The sequence below is a fragment of the Myotis davidii genome, unplaced genomic scaffold, assembly GCF_000327345.1.
Source record: "Myotis davidii unplaced genomic scaffold, ASM32734v1 scaffold44, whole genome shotgun sequence".
Taxonomy (NCBI): domain Eukaryota; kingdom Metazoa; phylum Chordata; class Mammalia; order Chiroptera; family Vespertilionidae; genus Myotis; species Myotis davidii.
Genome location: NW_006299705.1, coordinates 15,322,431 through 15,344,879, shown reverse-complemented (window position 1 = coordinate 15,344,879; position 22,449 = coordinate 15,322,431). Strand labels below are relative to the sequence as shown.

The 22,449-nt window shown below is 36.4% G+C and overlaps 1 protein-coding gene and 1 long non-coding RNA gene across 2 annotated transcripts in view; both read left to right on the top strand.

Moving 5' to 3' along the window:
• Window positions 1-22,449, top strand: part of FAM172A (family with sequence similarity 172 member A) — a 253,346-nt gene that overhangs the window by 215,215 nt on the left and 15,682 nt on the right. The window lies entirely within an intron of this gene.
• LOC107184959 lies at window positions 17,762-21,007 on the top strand. Its single transcript, XR_001515868.1, has 3 exons — window positions 17,762-17,788; window positions 20,179-20,258; window positions 20,980-21,007. It is a non-coding gene; the product is annotated as an uncharacterized LOC107184959 (long non-coding RNA).

The following is a 22,449-nucleotide window of genomic DNA, read 5'->3' as shown; positions in this document are numbered from 1 at the left end:
TGTAATAAGACAGTTGTAAAGTGTGGTGGTAGTCTAGAGGTTGTTATGGTAAAGATCCATATAGTAAATTTGTCTACGGCCAGTATTAGTAAGATATGTTTCTGTTGATAAACTGATAATATTCTTTTTGTCAGAAAATAAAAACTACCAGGCATTTTTACCTTTGTCTCCTGTAAACCCAGAGCTATGGTTAGTTTTTCATTATTCCCAGCCTCGAAGGCGTTGGTGGTATAGTGGTGAGCTTAGCTGCCTTCCATTATTCCCAGCCTCAAACCTTATTCAGTTTCTTAATTCATACTTTTGTTTTTATTTTTCTTTGCTTTAAGGTACCTCAGAATCCTTTTCTTAACTGGCAAAGAATGAATAACTAAACCATTATTTTCTCTGGTTCTTACTATGCTGCCTAGCCCGGCTGTACATATAATAAGTATATACACAATAAATACTTTTTGATCCTAGATAACATATAAATTAATTATCAGAAGCAGATCTCAGATGGTGTTGTGTTGGGTCAAAATGAAGAAAGTTGAGCCTGGGCATTCATATAAAACCATATATAGGACAAAGTGAGATGGAAGAATGAATAAAGTGGATCATTTAAGATGGAAAACAGGGACATTTAGAGTCAATATACTTTGAGTGTGTAGGAGGTGCAGTTTGTAACACTGAAATTTAGGATACTTGGAAGGACCACTAATGGAAATTGATCATTGAATGCAGAAAGTCAACTAAGAAAATATTGAAATGTCTAATTAAGGGAAGTAGCCAAAGCTAACCCCAAAGTTTTCTGTGATTTAACTGAATAAGTTAAATCTCAAATCCTCTAGAAATTAGTTTGCCGTTTTAATTGTTTATTAGTGTATTCAGATTTCTTCTTAGTTTTTCATGCCTTGTTTGAATTTTTCTCATAACAAAGTTTATTGAAGACATTAGAATACAATAAAAATTACTATTAATATTTTGTGCCAATTTTATAAGTGAGTCAAATGATTAAAAAGTGTTATTTCTAATATATCTAGTTAATGTCTAAATAGCCATAAATCTTGATATCTACTTTATAACATTTTATCTCAAAATTTCTGTATTTAACCAGACATCTGATTGAAAGAGAACTTGATGTTTATTTTCTAAAGGAGAGGCACTGGGTTAAAAGATACAGCACTCAACTTCCCCCCACAGTAAAAGTCCCTATCTGGACTTTTTTTCTAGGGGGTGCTTTATAATTCTAAGTGTTGGTTTTCTAACAGTTTCTAAGGGCCTGTCTGCTAACAGCAAAGAAACTTTGACTTTTTCTGTAAAGTGTGCCCTGTAAATTGTAATAAAATGAGATCCCTAACCATTGTATTGCCTTTGTTGTATTACTCCTCCATTTACCTCCGGAAAACATCTAGTCCAATACCATTAATTGTGTAATAATATTTCAACCATTATTACAGACTAAGCCTCATATTTTCATTATGCTTCATATACATTTTAGTACATCTTTCTAAATACTAAGTTCATAGTAATATATTAGATATCTTTAGCATATTATTAACATCTGGTGACACTTGTGTTTTCTCTGAGATCTACAATATAGTCTCAAGCAAGATGATCCCTTCATATCTGATTGCTGTGTTAGAGCCCTCTTTCAGTCTCCTAGAGCCCTATTAGTGCTATTATAATAGAATCCATATAATTTGTCAGCCAGTCAGAGGGACTAAGACTTGATAGGGTCAAGAACAATTCTAAGCAATTCATAGCAGGGTCTTTGAAAAAGAACATTTTAAATAAAACAAGTATTTATGCATGTCTTGCAAATGTACTAAAAATTTAACCTGAAATGTCAGCAAAATTCAGCTATGCCAAGAAATTTTAAGAAGTCAGAATTTTATTTGCACACTCTCATAAGTAATGCTGAGTGTTTCTCCCATGATGTCTTCTTCCTCTTTGCTGCACTCTAGATCTCAGGAAGAGTTTTTAACTAGCAATCAAAAATAACCCATTTTAAGAATTCACGGGAAATGCGAGGTATTCATCAGTATATATTTACTGTCTCAAGCTGATATAGCTGTAAGGTTTTTTAGATCCAATTGATCTATTGCGCATGTTCCCTTCCCAGATTGCAGGACGTGCTTCTATTTGCATAAGGCCCTGGGCAAGGTTCTTTCTTGCATTGATTGGCCTGTCCAAAGCAGCCTGATGTGTTCTTGCATTGATCACTTTGTCTTTTCTTGGGAGACAGTGTTACACTGAGTTCATCTCAAACATTCTAAGGAGAAGGTAGAACTTCACTGCAGATGTCTCAATTTTATTCAGATGTTCCTTTGAGTATAGGCTTTTCTTTTTGCAAGGCTAAGAAATTCTCTTTTTTCCCCCCTAATTTGGATGTTTCTGCAGTTTGAGTGTACTGCAGAGTAGATTATATTTTTAAAAGCTACTTTAAAGAAAATTGCCACAGTCTATGCCATTTATCTTGTGCTTTTTTGTTTTTAAAACAGTGTATCTTGCTTCCAGCTTAAAACTCTGTTCTTTAAAGATGAAATCTTAAACCTAGATATAAACTAAAACATACTGTTTTTGTGATAGGTTACTGCTATCTTTGCTCGCTTGATAAAGATTCTTAGTTTCAGTGTGACATGCACTGCTGTATGCGTTTAGGCAAATAAAAAGTTTTATTAGTTTCATTATAAATCTAGGGTCCTGAATGACTTGCCTGTTACTCTTCATCATTAGTAATGTTAATGTGAATAGTATAAATTTATCAAATATGGAAAGTATTAAGCCACTACATATCAATTATGGATAAAAATATTTCATTATTTCATAACTTTTGTGGGAGGGTGTTATTTGGTGGCCATGGAAACCTGAGTTTAAAGATTAAGTCTTCAATCAAATCTGTGATAAATTGAGCAATGAATGTTTTGCATTTTTGCAGTTTAGCACTCTTTATCAGCTGGTTATTAAATCAACATTTATATTGTTAGCCAAAGAACATATTTGCCTACACAGCTAATTATTAAGAAAATGCCCATTACTACCAACTCATTTCTAGGTCTTCAGTGAGGAACTAGTGAGAAAAACATAAGCTCTGTCAAGGTGCAGGGCAGTGTCCTCCTCCTGACCGCTTGATGTTTCATCAAAGCCCATGTGAATTTATAAGGGTTACTTTTGGCAAAGATTTTGAAGTGTGTTATGGCTGAATTTGATTATTGTGCTATTGGTATTTAAACTCTGCTACGACAATTTCTTAGTGTTTCCAAGAAGCCTATTTAGTTAACACTTACTACAGATCAGGACACTTTATATATGCTGTTTTATTTTCATTATTTTTTGAATATTGTTAAAGTATAAAAATTAAAATTAACAGAAAAATATTGCATCAGTTATTTCAATCAGTGGTCTCACTGTGGCATCACTCAGTATATCATCATAAGCCACAGGAGCTATTTTGTACTTTCATAATCGTGGTTTGTAAAATTTTGTAGTAAAATATTAGAGGTCATATTTGTTTTAGATATGCTAGAATTCCTGGCTTAAAACAAACCTGGAGTGAATTAAATGTTTATTACACAAAGGCTAATCAAGTCAAGTTTTTAATGTCACTTGCTATTTTAAAGCTATAGCATTAATGAGGTATATACATGAGTTATATAAAATTTATTCAGCAAGTAGAAGTGTTGGTAAGCAAAATTACTATTAATATAAGTAATGTATATTAGAAATTATGGTCTTACATTGGCAAAGTTAGATTTGTGAGTGATCAGGGCTTAACTAGGCTGTCTAAAATTGCTAATCATATTTGTATATAAATATGAAAAAAGTATTCATAAAATAAAGATGTAATTATTTTCTGAAGATTTAATATAAGTTTGGTAGTTTGAGAAGATCATTTGTGAAAATACCAATGAAAAAGGCATATAAAAGTATTGAAATGAAAAACTGCTTCAAGTATTTAAAAATAGCTCTTCAAAGCTGAATTCGATCTGTGGAAAAATGGATATTACATTGCAACTTTTGTTCAGTGCATCACAACTTGGTGCAAGTATAGCTCTCTGAAATGGAATTGTATAGTGTTTGCAGATTTTTCCCAGCTAAAATGAAGCGTACATCATCTTGCATAATTTACTTGTCTCTGGTGGTTAAATTTGCATATCTGAATGAATGAGTATATATCTTAAGCTTCTGCTAGATGTAAAATAATCTCTTGAGTGGAGGGAGCTCTTTTACCTCAGAAGTCAGAAGAGTCTATATTTCACAGCAACTCATGATCAAATAAAGCTAATTCAGATGCTGGAAAGTGCTTTTACTTAGCTATGAGGAAGAACCATTGACTGCATGCAACCAACAAGTGTACGGTGGATCTCTTTAAACCCTTATAGGACTGAATGTCTACCCCTACTACAAGTGACCATGAGCAAATATGAGTAGTATAAATACACACCTGAGATGGTTGGCCTTTCTGCTATACAATTTAGTCACAATTGCTATATTTATTCCCCCGAATTTACACGACATAATCCATTTCCTGTATAGGCCCAAATTAAAGAAATATAATTCAGTATTTGCTGGGCAAAAAAAAGGAACAAGGCCTCTGTATAATGTAGTGTGATGCCCACTGTTTTATTGCTGCTCGGGCACTGCCCAGGACCTGAGTTCTCCGGACTCCCCCAGGGAGGGATGTGGAGGGTACGTCTGAAGTATGTTCACTGCATTCAGATTCTCATAAAACATTCCTGGGAAACTGGAGGGCTTTGCTGTAAGATGCTGGGAAGCATAAAGACAGTGAAATATCTGCTAAAAAGTTGTCCAGTGAAATCTATAACTTTTTCCCATATCTGATGATAAAGCAAGAAATTGCTAAAAAATTTTCAAGCTAATAGGTTTTCAAATATAGGAGTAATCATTTTTAAATCGTGGAAGGAAGGATACAATGATTTCAGCTCTCTTATTTCCCTTTGACAGTGTCATATATTTATTTATTGGTGATTTCAAGAATGTTCCATGTTTTCAGTGTAGCATATTGAGAGTGAGAATTTCTAATACCACAGTAACTGTGTAGTAAAAATCATTAATCATTAATTACATAGTAAAAGGTGTCTTCATAAAATCTCAAAAATAAACTTTTGTTTGTTTAAGGAAATAAAATTTGATATCTCACCATGAAGGATGTGCTTATAAGTTTCCTGTAACTCCGTATGGATAGTATTATATATTTCTGGCTGGTTAAAACTTAAGATTTAATTGTCACTATGTTTTAACTGACATTATATGCAAAAGTTGTACATTTTTTAATATAAAATATTTAAAATATCAGTAAAATACGATATACTTTGCTTTATACAAAAGTATTACTTTTCTGAGGAATAAAATATTATATAATTTTAAATAAAATAATAGTTTACTTCCTTTCTCATACTCTTCCTTACTCCTGTCCAATATAATGTAAGTGTACCTTATATTTTTGTTAGTAAGTAAGTATTAACATGGTTGGTAAATATGAGCTCTAAATGATATTTACAATACTGTGGCTAAAGAAATAATGTCAAAAGACTAATATTTGCTTTATGTTCTATTTGTTCTTTTTAACTTTTAGTAATATTGGATCAACCCTGAAAGTATAGTACAGTTTTGTTTTATCATCTTGAAGAAAATGTTTTCGTATAATGAGAGTTGTTGATTAAAAATTTATTATGCTCAATTGTTTGATACATATGTATGAGTGTCTGAGTCTGTGGAAACTCTTACTGAATAATCTTTATAGATATCATATGCATGAAGAGATATTCACTTGCTAGATACTAAATGAATATACATATGTTAAGGAAATACCTTCCTTTGAAATTATCTTTTATACTCTTCTTCTGACTCTAAACACTTTAAAAGAATCTTCTCACTTGGAGTTGTTTAGAACACATGTGCAAAAGAAAATTTGTATTTCCATATTTTTATATAGGCTTTAAGCAGTTAAAACTAAAAGCTCACATTGTAAAATTTATTTTAGTGTTGGTATCTTTATAGATATATTTTCAAACTCTTTTATCTGAAATGTTCTAAAAAGGAATAAGATATAACGATGGCATAAAGTGCATGGATTACAAACCTTTCCAATTTCTTTTAACTTAGTAGGACTAATAATAGCTTCATCATTATTTCTGTTCAGCTGTGTTCGAACCAGACAGCGTCACATCTTCATACTACTAACCCATTATCTTTTTTTATGCAACAGGCATGGTCTTACTTACTTTTTTCTTTCTCCACAACCCCAAAACAAAAACAAAAAAACTGGCTCTGGACATTTATTCATATGTCCCTAAGACTATATATACAGATGTTTTGGGTTAAGTCTAAAAAATTCTTAATTTTTGTCTCAAAAAATGACAGCTTTTCTTAATGATGTTCCATTATCTCTTACTTTTCAAAACTTACCTCTCTCCTTTTCTTGGATCTTTTGGGAAGTAATATAGGTGAGTTCTGGGGTGGGATTGAAAATCTCATATCACTTTATGCCTATATTAATAACAGATAATCAGTAGATATTCTATAGTTGAACTAAAGCTGAAACTGTAACTATCCATAAAAGCAAAAATTTGTAAAAGAGATTTTAAAAATGCAGCAGCTTCTATAAATGATGGTTTTGCCTGTTGAAGACTTACAGGAAATTACTGTTTAATCACCAAGATGTTAACCTGGCCTACGTTAAACTTAAAAACAACAACAACAACAACAAAAAAAACAATAAAACACACACACACTTTTTTTTAAATTTAAGTAGTTGAAGTGTCAGCAACCAGTTACTATAAAGATCCCAAATACCTATCTATTCTTGTCATATGGACATTGTTTTACGCCTACTAAACTGTTGCATTTGCACCTTCCTCATTTTAAAGAAGGAGCAACGTAAATGCTCATTGGAATCTGTTAAAAAGCCTAATTACGTTCTTTGCTTTTTAAAACGCAGAACTAGTGGTATATGCATTATTGATTTTTGTGGGAAAGTAGTTAACAATTTTCTATATAAATGGGCATGAACTATTTTTTTCTTGTACTTTTATGCAAATAAAAGTAATCAGTAGTTTTCCTATTAATTGGTTTTTCATTAGCAATTTCTTTTATATATGTGTGTGTGTGTGTGTGTGTGTATACATGTACACACGTACCTAGTCCTCATGGCTTTTTTCTCTTTCTTGTTTATCGTTTTATCGTATGGTGTGTTTTTTCCATGGGGTTGTTTTTTGTTTTGCTTCCATTTATGGATTATATGATAAACACATTAGTGACTTAGACAATATTTTCTAAAACAAGAAGCTAACTATCTTTTTGTCACATACCACTCTATAGATGCCTCATTGGTCTTTAAAAATGACTTAAGTTTTCTTCTAGGTTAGTTCAGAAAAATTAGTTCCCAACTTAAATTCCATAAAGTATATGTATTATTTTTTATATTGAATTTTGTGTTGCATTTTCTCTTAAAGACAGATATGTATTTTGTTTGTTTGTATTTAAGATTTAGGATCCAGTATTTGAAATATGCACAGTAAAAGTTATAGTGTTTTCAAAAGCAGTCTCCAATATAAACTAAACATACTAACCTCCTATCACCACTAACAAAAAAAGTTTAAACACTCATTACAGATTTAATTACAATTTCAGACAGGTTTGAAACCTTCCGACTCCATTCTGACCATCCCACTGTAGCCATTCAGGCCATGCTGCCTGTATTGTGTATTCAGCACTTCCTATTAAACGCCTTCACAGTGAGTGATTCTGCTGGGCTTGCTGACACCCGCTTCATGCATGGCCTGCTGTGCTGGGTGGAATATTTTTTCTGAGCTGCCTGGAATATTATAGACATCTTGGCCATGTCACTCTGTGTGTAGTGTGTGTGTGTGTGTGTGTGTGTGTGTGTGTGTGTGTGTGTATTTACAGTTGAATGTGCATTCCTGAGCGAATCAGTATTAAATAAATGATTATAAAGTGTGACTTTATATACATGCAAAAACTTAAATTTAATGATGAATTTATAATTTATTACATGCATATATTTTTAATAGTTTTAGTTCAGTTAACATTAGCAACTTTGCTTTAGCTCTCATTGTCTGTGGTTATTGACACTAGGGGGCACTGCTTATCCTCAGTTGCATCTTTCTTCAGAAAATGAGTAAAAATACTCAGCTGATTTCTGTGCTGCTACTTTAATTAACAATTGAATTTAGAGAACTAGGCTATTTAATTCTTTGTTATTTTGGTTTTATTTCTAATGCATATATGTAGTGCTAACAAAGGGAGTGGAGTTATTGGTTCTCACAAATAAAGTATCTCGTGTTTCATACAGTAACTTTTTTTCCCTTTTGGAAATGTCATTCTTGGCAAAACCAGAAGGGCAAGTTTGCCCAGTGATGAGGTTTAGATCCCTTGCCAGCTGTGCTTCTAGCCAGCAAGTGTGATGAACAGCTTTAGAAATCAAGTGAGAGAAAGCATTTAAAAGTTAGTGTGATTCATCAGGATAAAGGTCAAGAGAAAGATAAGCAAAGGGTAAGAATGAAGAGCACAAGTAGCAATAATTGGTACTTTTTTGATTATATAAATTTAGTGATCCCATTTGTAATTTTGAAGCATGTACTTAGTTCAAAGGTTCTTATAAACTATTTTAAAGACTATTTAATCTTCTGTTCCAGCTGATCACTTAAAAGTTAGTAGAGAAAAATGGATATGCTATCATTCATTACTATATTTATAGATTAGAGCTGTAGCTAGTATTTGATATAAAGTAACAAAATAATGAACTGTTTCAATTGACAATTATAGTTTGACCTTAAAAATATAAGGATTTGTGCCCTAACCGGTTTGGCTTGGTGGATAGAGCTTCAATTCCCAACCAGGGCACATACCTGGGTTGCGGATTCAAGTTCAATCCCCAGTTGGGGCACATAGAAAAGGCAACCGATCCATGTTTCCCATGTTTATCTCTCTCTCTCTCTCTCTCTCTCTCTCTCTCTCTCTCTCTCTCTCTCTCTCTCTCTTTCCAGGAGACAGCTGATCAATCTCTCTCTCTCTCTCTCTCCCTCCCTCTCTCTCTCCCTCTCCCCCCCCCCTTTCTCCATGTCCTTGGGTGAGGATAGATAGATAGATAGATTTGTTACTATCATTTATTTAGAGTCTTAATGCCCATTCTAGACCTAAATACTCAGGTTTCAAACTACATGACTAATACCTCTCTAAGGACATTAATGATTTTTTTATGCTATTTTAAAAATAAAACTCTCTTTTCCTGTCGTCCCAAAAGGGAAAGCAATCAGTAGCCTATAGAATATAGGAAAGTATTTTCTCCTGTTCTCCTAATTAATCAGGTCTATGAGAGAACTGTTAAAATTGCACATTTTTCTCCCCTAGAATTGTAGCCATATGTTTTATATATATGAAAACATGTAGTTAAATCATACCTTGTTTTTGTTAGCTAAAGATACTGAGTTTTTAACATGAGTAATTAGGATAAAATATTTTTACAGATTTTAAAGTTTTCATGGCGTATGCTTTACATCCTGACCAAAAAAAGGACAAAAAATGTTGCTAGTATTGTGAAGCTTGATCTGAGCCCCAGTAAAATATCACATAAGCACATGGACAGTTTTCAATAAAATCTGTAAAGTACGTCTGCTTTGTGGTACCCCAAATTGGCTTACACTAAATGGGTATTTTAATTAGAAATATTTTACATTTTTTCAGAGATATGGATAAGTGTATTAGTCTGTGTTGATTTTGTTTCTGTTCTAATTTTCCAAAGTGATTTGATAGTGTATTGAATAACATGCATTTAAATACATTAAGCATGACTACTTTTATGTTATTTCTTAGAAAAAAACTTTCATGGTTTATACACGGTTCTGAGAGAAATGTCTGTTATTTTTCTTGTAAGTATTTTTCTTTTTCTAATTATTTCTACATATCATATTAGCTGATTTAGGGTCATCTTTGATCTTTAGTAAAACATCTGTCACTTACTAAGAATAAATTCCACCTAGTGAGACCTTATCAGTTCATAAACAAAACTGATTAATCAATATGGGGCAGCTTTTGTTACATTCAAATTTTACAATTTGATATGTTGGTGTGTGTTTTTCCTGGTACTCACCAACTACAAGCTATCAGATTCCAGCCCACTTATAGTAGGTTTTTCTCCTCCTAGCAGCACGTTGCTTTTGGCTATAAAAAGTTAATTTCAGATCTTGATATATGTGCGTTAATTTTTGAGACATTGGCCGAGTGTAGTTCAGCAAAGAATAACATAAACATCACTCCACTGTGCGGTAGCTAATCGTCAACAGCGACACTCTCTGAAGGGACACGTTTTAATACTCCCAGTGCTGGGCATCTATGGAAGTTTCATGATTCAGATAAATTATGATCTTGAATAACAGACCCTATCTTCTCTCTAGACATGTTTGCTTCAGAATGGGAGAGCGCATTGTAATGTTATCTTTTCCGAACCATAAGTGTTCTCTAAAAAACATATGACTGAGATGTTCATCAGCTGGGATGTTTGCTGTAACTCACCAATAAATTTGAATAATTTGACATAATTTCTGACAAAGATGAATGTTTTCACATTCATTTCCATAGTAAGGCCGTGTCTACATGAAGAAACCAATTTGACTGACTACCTGCCAAATTGGTCAGAAAAAAGAACAGAACAACAGCCATTTTGTCCACAGAATTAAAGCAGCTTATGTGTGCAAACCACTTTGGTGACCTGTAAACTCCAAAACTTGCATAATAGTATGTCACTGTGGAGCCCGTAGTATTACCAGGAAGCAGAGCTCTAGGACACATCAGTTAACTAGTGGCACGTGTGCTTTCGGGAAGTGCACAGTGGTAGAGAGTGAAGGAGAGGCATTGTCAGTTGTGGAACTCGGAGTCATAGCTGGCTTGTCCCAGGTTTGTTGAAACTAGAGGTTGCATCTAAGTCATTTCACCTGTTTCCTCCTCTGGATGAAAATGAATTGAACTGATTTCTGATGTTCCTGACTACTTTTCATTCTTCTATATTATAGGTAGACTCATATCAGAGTTAGTATTTAAACTGGTTTCAGTAAACCACGATGCTACTGGAAATTTCTTCTTTTATGCAAAAGACCACAGAAGATATAAGTGCATTGCATTCATGACTATTAGAATGTAAGTTTTACGGCTTTAGGGACCCATTCACCCCTCCCACAAATAATAAAAAGGCGTCAATATCAGATTAACTTTTAGAAACATTGAATTTAAGTACTGGAAAATTCAGCAATGAGTTTATTGTCCTTTCTGTTTGAAGAGGAAAGGGACTAATAGATCATAGTATGTGCTGGTGGTTGTGTGGGGAGAGACAGATTTAGGGGAGCTTTGCTTTTCCTGACAACTTGGTGACAGAAAGTAGTATGGTAGATTTCATCATGACACCCACAGTAAGAAGTGACAGGTTGGGTTCCTGTGAAAGTGGGTTAGGATCAGAACTATGGAAATTCAACATTTGCTCATCATTCCTGTGCTCTGTCTTCTTTTGTGCTTTGTCTAAGGCAGTATCTCCTCTTCCTTCCCCCACTCCACCCTCTTATTACAGTCTTGATTATGATAACTTTCCCCAAAAGTAGTCACTCTGTTTCTTTTTCACTCAAGATTTTTTCTTATAACTTCTCTTGAACATCACTCACTCTCCTCCCTTCAAGCACGTTGGCGTTTTGTTGATATTTGACCTCCATTATTTCATACATCAGTGCCTAAGGATGACATAGAAGCTATCCCCCACTGACCTCTTCGGTAAAGTTTTGCTGAAAGCACCTCTCTTGTTCTCCCGTTTCCACACTTACAATCTCATTAAATAAAACCTATGTGCAATTCTGTTTTGTATATTGCCTTTTATATTATTAACATTCGGGAAAATTAGTGTAAGACTTTCAGTCTGCAGCGCTGTCAATCTGTCACCTTTCATGCACTGCTTTAAATTTCCAAAAATGCAAATGAAGTAATTAACCTGATAAGAAGCAGTGACATATAATTGACTCTCTAAATTAGTGAACTACTGACTCTTTTTTATTTCTTTGCCATTTTATAGGATTTCATATTGGCTAAATTGGCTACTTAACAAAAGGTGTGATGTAACAGAAATTCTGCTTCCTACCATGATAAATACCATTGCTTATTAAACATTCTGTACTGTATTGCCTAAGTATATTTATTTTAGGTACTTGCTGTTTGAATTATTTTATACTCATGTAACTACGGCAATATTTAACGATAGCAGAATATAGACTCTAAATCATTGATTCAACTAGTGGAATATCCCCCAAAGAAGTGCTAATGAACAGACACATGAAGAAAAAATGGAATTTTAAAAAATAGCCTAGAGAATAATTCTCCTTCACTCACACATAAACCCTTCCTCGGTGTAAATTTTTCAGTGCTATCTTGAATCAGAGCTGTCATCAGATGTCTCAATGAGAGGTGTCAGGGTTCTCCTCCTGTTAGTGATCAGAAGTGCTACTCTGGTGTTTTCCTTTACGGTGGATATTGATAGAGGACACTTGGTGTATAGTAAGTGTTGTCGGTGGTTCACTAGTATTGAAATCAGAAGTGCTCTTTTGCTGCATGTAGTATATATGCATGTGAAATAAAGGTACAGATAGATTCATTGAGGTGTGAATTGTTACTTTTGTCTCAACCCCATCTTTTCCTCCACCCAAAATTTATATGATTTTGTGTGGTAAATACAATCCCAAAATATCCTATCTCAAATGAACTTATTTCAAATCACTTCCTCCCATTGTCTTTTGTTATCATTTTAGAAATGAGATGTGCTTTCATAAGAAACATGACAACATAATCAGAATCATATTTTAAAATTCCAGCTTACAAGGATTGTTCTATATTTGGTCAGTAGAGTGTGCATTTAAATAGCCCATATAGGTAGTGAGTTGAATATAAATTTCTTCCAGTAACAGTATTCACCTGAATGTTTAAGCAGGTACACAAGCTGCAGGTATTCCATAAGTTCCTTGGTAGAAGAGCCACCTGGCGATACTTATTCAAATATTTTGAAGCAATGTGGGAAGCCTGTGACTAATACTTATTACCATGATGTCACTTTCCCATTTAAAAATGGATGTCAGCATCTAGGTGATCTTGCTCTACTATGTCAGTGGGTGAGTGCCTATACTAGAATCTAAAAGCTAAGGCAAACCCTCCAATATATACAAATTAGATCAGTACCACGATTTCTGCATAAACCTGAGCCTACATTGAAGAAACATGATGAAATGAAGTTTATTCTGAATTTCTAGAGACAAAAACTCAGAAATATCTGAGGGCACAGAGTAACTAAGATCTGAAAAAGAATCAAAATCTCATGTCTTCTGTGTCAGATTTTCTATAGCACAGTCTTTACTTTCTCTATGTTCCAGTGATTAAAGGCCGGGATTTGAAAAGCTGACCCAGCTACTTCACAGGGAAGCCTGTCTGTGTCCACCCTTCCTTTCCCCAGCAACACTACCAGGTTGGAGTTCATCACTGCAGACCCTGGTAGTAATGACTGCATGTGCTCTTTGAAGGTTGGGATTATTTTGTACCCTGGAGCATTTAGGTTTGAAATCACAAGTATACCTTGCATTATCTGACATATATACTTCATTTGAAATTCAGAAAATAAAATCATTTCCCAATGGACTTATAGGATAATTTTTGAAATTAGTAACTGATTTTCTTTATGCTTTTCAATAGTCAATGCTTCTTCATCTTTTACCTTTCTGTTTTTCCCTTTATGGCCCTTCGTTGGGGGAAAACACAAAATTTGATAGGATAGGTAATATGGACTAGATTGTGGGATCTAAAATCTGAGACTTACTTGATCTCATAGATACTAGTGCATTAAATCATAATGTAGTCTTAAATGCACCAACATGACAAAGATTGCTGGGCAGATTGGAAGAATGACTTAGATTTGAATGGACAGTATGACGTGGGGTAGAAGTTGTGACACACAGTCAGTTGTTCCTTCAGTAGAGGACTTGCTACCCCAGCTCTTGGGAGTGCTTTAAGCAGACAGCTTTCAGCTGTAGGCCCCTTCAGGGATTGCTTTGGCTGCCGTGGGGGCCTGCATCCAAAGAGCAGTGTGGGAGATTAAAAACCAAGCCATCTTGGAATGACTCTGAAGGATCATTCTATGTCCAGAGTTTAACGATTGCAGAAGGGTCCTGAGTTCAATTTTGGTCAAGGGCACATACCTTGGTTTCAGGCTCAATCCCTGGCCCTGGTCAGGGCATGTGCAGGAGGCAACCAATCGATGTGTCTCTCTCACATGATTGTTTGTCGTGTTTCCCCTGGGGTTTGGTCACTGGAGCTGCATCTCACCTTGAAATCCCTCTGCCCACTTCTGCTTTGTCCCCCTCCTTTCCTCAGATGTTGATCCTGAGGACACTCCTTTGTAAATACCCTGCATGCAAAATTCTATCTCAGGGTCTGTTTCCTGGAGAACCCTACTTACCTGTGGTCTACTTCTAAATACGCCAAACCAGACATTGCTCTAACTTCCTAACCATCACATTCCCTCATTGATTCAATTTCTGTAAATAGCACCTTAATTCCAAAAATAATTTTTGAGCATCTATTCTCTGCCAATATATGTGCAAGGAATGGGGCTGTGGTATTTCCTGGCAAAGATGGTCCTGTCCTCTTGGAGCCTACAGTTCAGTGGGAAAGAAAGACAGTGAGCAAATCATTACCAATATAATCATTATCAGGACAGAAGTGCAGGGTGATATATACAGGTAGTCATGGTGTAATGACACAGGATTTGGAGTTAAAAGATCTAGCTGTGACACCATATGGGCACGTCACTTACTTTCTCTAAGCATTAATTTCCTCATCTATAAAACAGCTACATATTCCCTGAATTACCAGTATACTTAAAAAGAAATTCTATCTAATGAGATTATATATAAATACTCAGAATGTTAAGAGTTCCTATAGAACTTATCTGAACCTGCCTTCTAACCTACAGGGTCACAAATCACATCTTCCTCAACTTTCCTATCTAATAATGAGGGAATATGCTAATTGACCCTCACACCATCACAAAGATGGCGGCACCCACAGCCAATAGGAGGGAATATGCTAATTACTGCCACGTCCTCAAAGATGGCGGTGCCCAGTCCCCTCAGCCCCACTGGGGTGCCTGCCTCCCGTGTCCCCCAGCCCTCTCAGCCCCCCATCTGCCCAGGCCAGCTGAGGCTCAGGTAGCCAGGGCCAGCTGAGACTTGCACTGCTGGCAGTGGCAGCAGCAGAGATGTGATGGGGGCATCGCCTTCCCCTGATGGCCAAGTCGCCTCCCACCCCTAAGGACTCCCGGACTATGAGAGGGGGCAGACCGGGTTGAGGGACCCCCCGCTCCAGTTCATGAATTTTCATGCGCTCGGCCTCTAGTATAGTAATAATGTATTACCTAGAATACTTGAGATATTAGAATACTGTTTTCTCTATGCCAGGTTCCAATTACCTATATCATTTTCCATATATTTTAATAAAAAATTCGGAGTTACTTTTTAAACTTCAGTAAAATTTTAAATACACCAAACTTCTATGAGGAAATTCAATGTAAAGAGTTATTTGTTTTGGGGTTTTTTGTTTTTTTTCAGCTTTAGTAAGGTGTCATGGACGATCATATATTGTGGCCCTGGGCAGTTTGGCTCAGTGGATAGCCTGCAGACTGAAGGGTCCTGAGTTCGATTCTGGTCAAGGGCACATACCTTGGTTGCAGGCTCAATCCCTGGCCTCAGGACATGTGCAGGAGGCAACCAATCAATGTGTCTCTCTCACGTCAATGTTTGTCATGTTTCTGTATCTCTTCATCTCTCTTCACTCTCTCTAAAAAAATCAATGGAAAAATATCTGTAGGTGAGGATTAACCAAAAAGAAAAAAGAAAAATTCTGTAGCCCTGGCCAGGTGGCTCAGTTGGTTGGAGCATCGTCCCATATACTAAAAGGTTGCAGGTTTGATTCCCAGTCAAGGCACATACCTAGGTTGTGGGTTTGATCCCTGGTTCGTGCATAGGGAGGTAACCAACTGATGTTTCTCTCTCACCTTTCTCTCACTCCTCTCTCTCCCTCCCTTTCCCTCTCTCCAAAATCAATTTTAAAAAAACATATATCCTTGGGTGAGGATTTTTTTTTAAACTGTAGATGTTTAAGTTGTATTACTAAATGACCCTGATATCAGTATATATTGTGAAATATTCACCACAGTCAAGCCAGTCAACATACCCATTACCTCACACCTAATGTAAATGCTTTCAAGAGAAATTTGTTAAATAACATAATCTCCTATACTCTGTTTATCTACTATATATCTTTGTGTCAGGAAATCTTATCCCTTTACCTTTCTTTTTCCCATACCACAAGAAAATGGTACACTTTAAAATTTAAGGACATTAACACTCTCCCAGCTGAATGTATATGCCTGCCCCTGTCAAACCTAATGAAATATTTTGCCACAAGTTTTAAACCATTCAATGGTTGACGAATTCTGCCTATGTACATGCCAAAGTATTTTTAGTATCTATCTGCCTATTAATAAAGACTCATAAGTGATTTTTAAACTGAGTATTGTGAACATGCTTACTACTTATTTGCATCAGAAACATTTCTTGTTAAATAGTACATTTATAAAATTTTAGTAAGTTTTCTCATTCTTCCATAAGACCATGCCACCATTTAAACATTTCCTTTGCTAAGCCTGTCTTAGTTTTCTTGGACTGGCAGTGTTTAGTCCTTATATTTTTACAATATATCCACTTCATATACATATATTTATTATAATTTTCAAATCTGTATTTCATAGTATCTTGCCTACTTATCAGTCTTTGTAATATTACATGATAAAACATTTTAATCAAATAAGTCACTTTGATAAACCTTTACACTGTTTTCTTAATGTGACCTCTTTTACTTTTTCCTTACAATTAATTTTCTCTTTTCTTGATTAAGTTTTTCAAATTGTTGCCTTTTATCTAATATCATGTATTTTTGTAAAGCAGTGGTCTTCTTTCCCAACTCCCAGATTGTCAGTCACTTAATATTTATTTTTGTGTTGTTGTTTTTTTCTTTCCAACCTACCGTACACATGCTTTTTTGTTGTTGAAGGAGCCTGCACGTGGCAGCATGGTCCAGTCAGGAAAGGAAAAGGAAGTTATTACTGCTCTCTCCTAGCTGCCTGTAATAATAAATCATAACTTGCCATTCCCTAACTGGTGGCTGGAGACGTATCTTCATAAATGCATGTGACCCGAGGAGTTTCAGTTTACATACCCTATCCCTCGGGGTCCTTGCCTGTGGAGAGCCCTTTCCTTCCTGAAATTAGACAAAGTTTGTAAGAATTGAAGCTGTGGCTTCAAAGCACAGGAAGAGAGAATGTTGTCCTATCCTGTGGCTGCAGTGGGCTCCAGCTGGCCGTGTTTACCTACCCAGGGTGTGAGGCTGCTTCCATCTATGAGGAGCTCAGCTCAGCGTTCAGGCTTACCCTGAAGTTTAAACTTAGCAATTTTGGGAAATATTTATTGTATGTTTTCGGACATGGTTATTTTAGAGCAATAACTATACAGACTTGGGCTATATGCTTAAATTGCTAAACATTGCGTACGCTGCAACTTTATAAGATTTATCCATTCGCTAGGATAACATTTAACTTCTGTGTTACATTTACACATACAGTGACCACATAATTTATCATCCAAACGAGAACACTTTTAACACTGCAAGAGGACACTGCTAATCGTTACTCCAGGTCAGTGGGCATAAACGAGAGCTGTCCTGGGCTAACTGGAATGTATGGTAACCCTTTTAATGCATAATTATTTCCTTTACAAATACTTAAGCAAGCCACAATCACTTTATATAATTGAGGGAGGAGTAGGTGTAGTAGTTGTTGGACACTTCATAACTGCTACCCTATCAGCACCAATGTTGATGTCACTGAAGAATATATAGATACTATATCTAAAAGGAAGCATACATTTCAGAAATTAAAAATGAATGTCAAGCCTGGCCTGTGTGGTTCAGTGGTTGAGCATGGACCCATGAACCAGGAGGTCACAGTTCAATTCCTGGTCAGGACACATGCCTACGTTGCAGACGGGATCCCCAGTAGTGGGCGTGCAGGCAGCCACTTGATTCTCTCGTATCATTGATGTTTCTCTCTCCCTCTCCCTTCCTCTCTCTGAAATCAATAAAAAAGGAAAAAGAAAAAGAAATGGATGCCAGGGTAGTAGTGGTCGCTGACAGTACTGATTGCTTACATGCCTTGTCTCATTTATCCTTCAGCTGCCCGATGAGGTCATAACTTTGTTCTTGTTTTATATTCTTATAATGGTTAACCAAAAGTAAAATATAAAGACATTTAATTCCAAAGCCTATGCATACTTTTAACTACAACACTATACTGCCTTCCTCTGGACATTCTTCATATCTGTGATTATCTTTTAAAAATATTTTCAGCTACATTCCCTCTGTGTAGAAAACAAGCAGTAAAGGGACTGTCTTCCTGCCAGCCCAGCACTGCTAAGCCGAGGCTCCACTGGGTAGGAGAGTGACGACCACAGTGTGGCTTCAGCAGTTCCGTTTTTTTGTTTGTTTGTTTGTTTGTTTGTTTTGGGGTTTTTTGAAATATATTTTAATGATTTTTGACAGAGAGAAAGGGAGTGGGATAGTTAGAAACATCGATCAGCTGCCTCTTGCACATCTACTGGGGGTGTGCCCGTAACCAAGGTACATGCCCTTGGCCGGAATCGAACCTGGGACCTTTCAGTCCGCAGACTGACGCTTTATCCACTGAGCCATTAGGGCAGCAGTTCCGTTCTTATTTCCAAGCGCACAGTGCTATTACTAGCCTAGTCTGTGATTACAGGGTTTTAAACAGATACAATAATCAGTTCTTTCTACTCCCTGGCCAGGTGGTTTTAGAATTATTGAACCATACTCTAAGGGAAAACAATATTTCATCATTTTTTCTCTTTATAGATCTATAACTTTTAAAAATATTTGTCATTAAATGCATTCTAACTTATGCATCTGTTGCCCTCCAGAAAGGAGAATGTACCTAATTTTACCTATGGGGTCATCTGCACTGTGTTTTTCTGGGATCACCTGTTTTAATGTGTACCGTGTGCCAGGTCCCCTGCTAGTTGCTTTGTATTGAGTTCATCTCCCAATAACTCTATGAGTTAGGTCTCTTTATCTTCTCTCCCCTACCTATGCTGAAATTGAGACACAGAAAATATTGAAATAATTTACTCAAGGTATTATTACTAGATGTGGCAGAGCAGGGATTTTGAATCCAGGGAATCTAACTCCAAAGTCTTGAACCGAGCCACCACACTCCTTATGAAGACTATTTACATGAAAGTTTCTACTTTCAAAAAGAAAAAAAGAAAGAAAGAATTGTGAATGCAGAACCGTGAGAGCTGAATGTCATACTTGTCTGAATTTTCTGCTGGGCAGTTTAGTCTTCATACTTCATTTACCAGAGCGTGTGTATTTCAGTTGTAATCACTTGAGGTACTTCAAGAGCCTGGATGACAGAACCAAGGTTTCAGTGTTGCAGCAGACATGATGTTTGTTCTGTGAGTAGCATGCTATTGGGATCGACGTGTGCAAAAGAATCTTCAGGAAGACATTAACAGGAAAGACTGCCAACCCTGGTGTCAGCTGATTAGTCATCTTGGCCCAGGGCACATTTTTAACCCAGTGGGACAGATAGCACTTAAGGCAGTGTGCCATACACTAGGGGAGGTACAGACAGATGTGTAAAGTGATGGGAGAGGTTTGTGGTAAAATATCATAGTGTATCAAACCACATAAAGACTACGTCCAAGTAGAATCACTGAATATAACTATAATCTTCATAACAAAAATGTGAAAAGATGCCAGCTTTTCATACTTTTCAAACCTTTGGAACAACTTAATCTGAAATCTTAACTCCAGAAGCTCTAGAGGGAGCCAGTCTATTTATATACATATATATTTTTTAAGAAAGACATCTCAAACCTCAATCATACTGTTAGCCAGAGCGATGATTCATTCATGCTCATACAGTAGTAATGATCTTCAGATTTATAAATGTACATTGGTGTCAGATCCTAATCTAAAGGAAACATGCATTATTTGATTTTCTTTCAGAATATTCTTTCCTGTACAAGTGATTCGCATGCTGTAACCCTCAGTGCATATGTGTAACACATGTCAGAATTTTTTAAAAGGTATTGGCTTTTGCTGATGAAAGACTTTAAAACATTTCCCTCAAAAACATGTTTAAAACATTTTATATATGCAAATAAAATATGGGCCTGTATGCACATATATACATCCCTACCCTCAGTTCACATTGGCCTCTTTTAAGAAGTCCTCTTGGACTTGAAAATATAAGACCTATTTATTCTGAGAGCCAGGGCTGCTGGGCCACAAATATGGGAAAGTGAAATTAGCCATTTCTTCTCTTAGGTTTGGTCAAAGACAACCTAGTTTAGGGTTCACTTCTTCTTTAGATTGGGAGTATTGACCCTAGTAGTACGTTGGATTCATAATTTCCAAACCCCAAAGCCCTCAGCTAGAGAGATGAAATTATTTCCAACGAGTACACAGCAGAGCTTCCCCGTAACATCACCAACTCCGTGCCTTCAAAGCTTATCTTCTAAGCCAGTGGTTCTCAACCTTCTGGCCCTTTAAATACAGTTCCTCATGTTGTGACCCAGTCATAAAATTATTTTCGTTGCTACTTCATAACTGTAATGTTGCTACTGTTATGAATCGTAATGTAAATATCTGATATGCAGGATAGTCTTAGGCGACCCCTGTGAAAGGGTCGTTCAACTGCCAAAGGGGTCTCGACCCACAGATTTAAGCTAAGACAAATGAATGGCAACTTTTTAATTTAATTTTGTAGAACTAAAAAGCCTTTATATTTTCCTTTGCTAAAAGTAGTTCATGGAGTTCTGGAAGAAATGAAACCCAGGGAAAAGTTACAACAGCTTGTAGGTACAAAAAGAGAAATAAGGAACTTTTAGGGTGACGGGAAGTATTTGGATTTGGCCGGGTACTTGTGAAGACAGGAGGCAGGTACATCATTGAGGGCCTTGGAGAAAGCATGGTAAGTTGGGTGGACTGAAAAGGTCTACATGATTTCTGGGGAGGAATGATAGCAGGCCTGGGGAGGGCCATAGAGCACGAGGAGGGGCGCGAAGGAACAGCAGCTACCTCTCTGGTCCTTTGGTCTTCATCTTGAAAATACTCTCAACAAATACTCTTAGCTTTTCTATCTTGTTGCAGTTACTTAATGTTTAAAATCTTACTTTTACTGTGGAAGAAAAAAATAACAACAATAGAAGGTTTCTTGCATCTCATCAATTTCAACCCCATAAAAAAATTTAATAACAAGATGAGCCTGCATATGGATGGTATGTGTTTTTAATCTGTTCAAAATCTTGATATTGATTGGGTGAGTTCAGCTTTTGTCAGACTTGGATCATGCAATGCCATGAAGGAAAGAGACTAACTGTTTATAAACCAAGGGAGAAGACTTTGAATAAATCAATAGGTAGAATTAAGAAAGGGGAGCAAAAATATCAGGTGACAGCATCAAATGTTTTGTATTCTCAAATCATCAATATGGCTTATAGAAATACTAATTTTCCATCTTATCCTAGACATTTTTTATTTTAGAACTGTAATGATAATTTTTAAATGCTGTTGATGGTCTATTTTTGATCATGGGTTAATTCCCATCTTGCCATGATTTTTTAAATATGTTTTTATTGATTTGAGAGAGAGGGAGAGAGAAACATCAATGATGAGATAGAATCATTGACCGGCTGCCTCCTGCAAGCTCCCACTGGGAACCAAGCCCACACTTTGGGCATGTGTCCTGACTGGGAATCTAACCATGACCTCCTGGTTCATAGGCTGATGTTCAAGATGCTCAGCTATGGAGCCACACAGCTGGGCAGCATGATTTCTCAACAATCCTTACTGATCTAGACTTGGATTTTTTTTCACCATTGAAAAATAATTGTCCAAGTCATTGAAATGATGTACACATGAAAAGGCAATTAACCAAATGAGTTCATTTATATGAGTACTAGAGGACCAGTGCACAAATTTGTGCACAAGTGGGGTCCAGCCAGCCCAGCCCTAATGGAGGTGGATCAGGGCCCGGCCTATCAGGAGGAGGAGATAGCGGGAGGTCGGCCAGCCCGCACTGATTGGGGGCCGATCAGGGCCAGGCTGGCTGGGGGTAGGGGTCGCAGGCAATTAGCTAGTGGGCCCCGCCCCTGGATAGGGTAAAGGGGGTGATTGGGGGTGGGACCAGCTGTGGGGAGGGGCTGTGAGTGGTGGGCCATCTGGTCCCACCCCTGAATGGGTGGGGGGAGCTAAAGGGGGGTCAGTGTCTGGGTG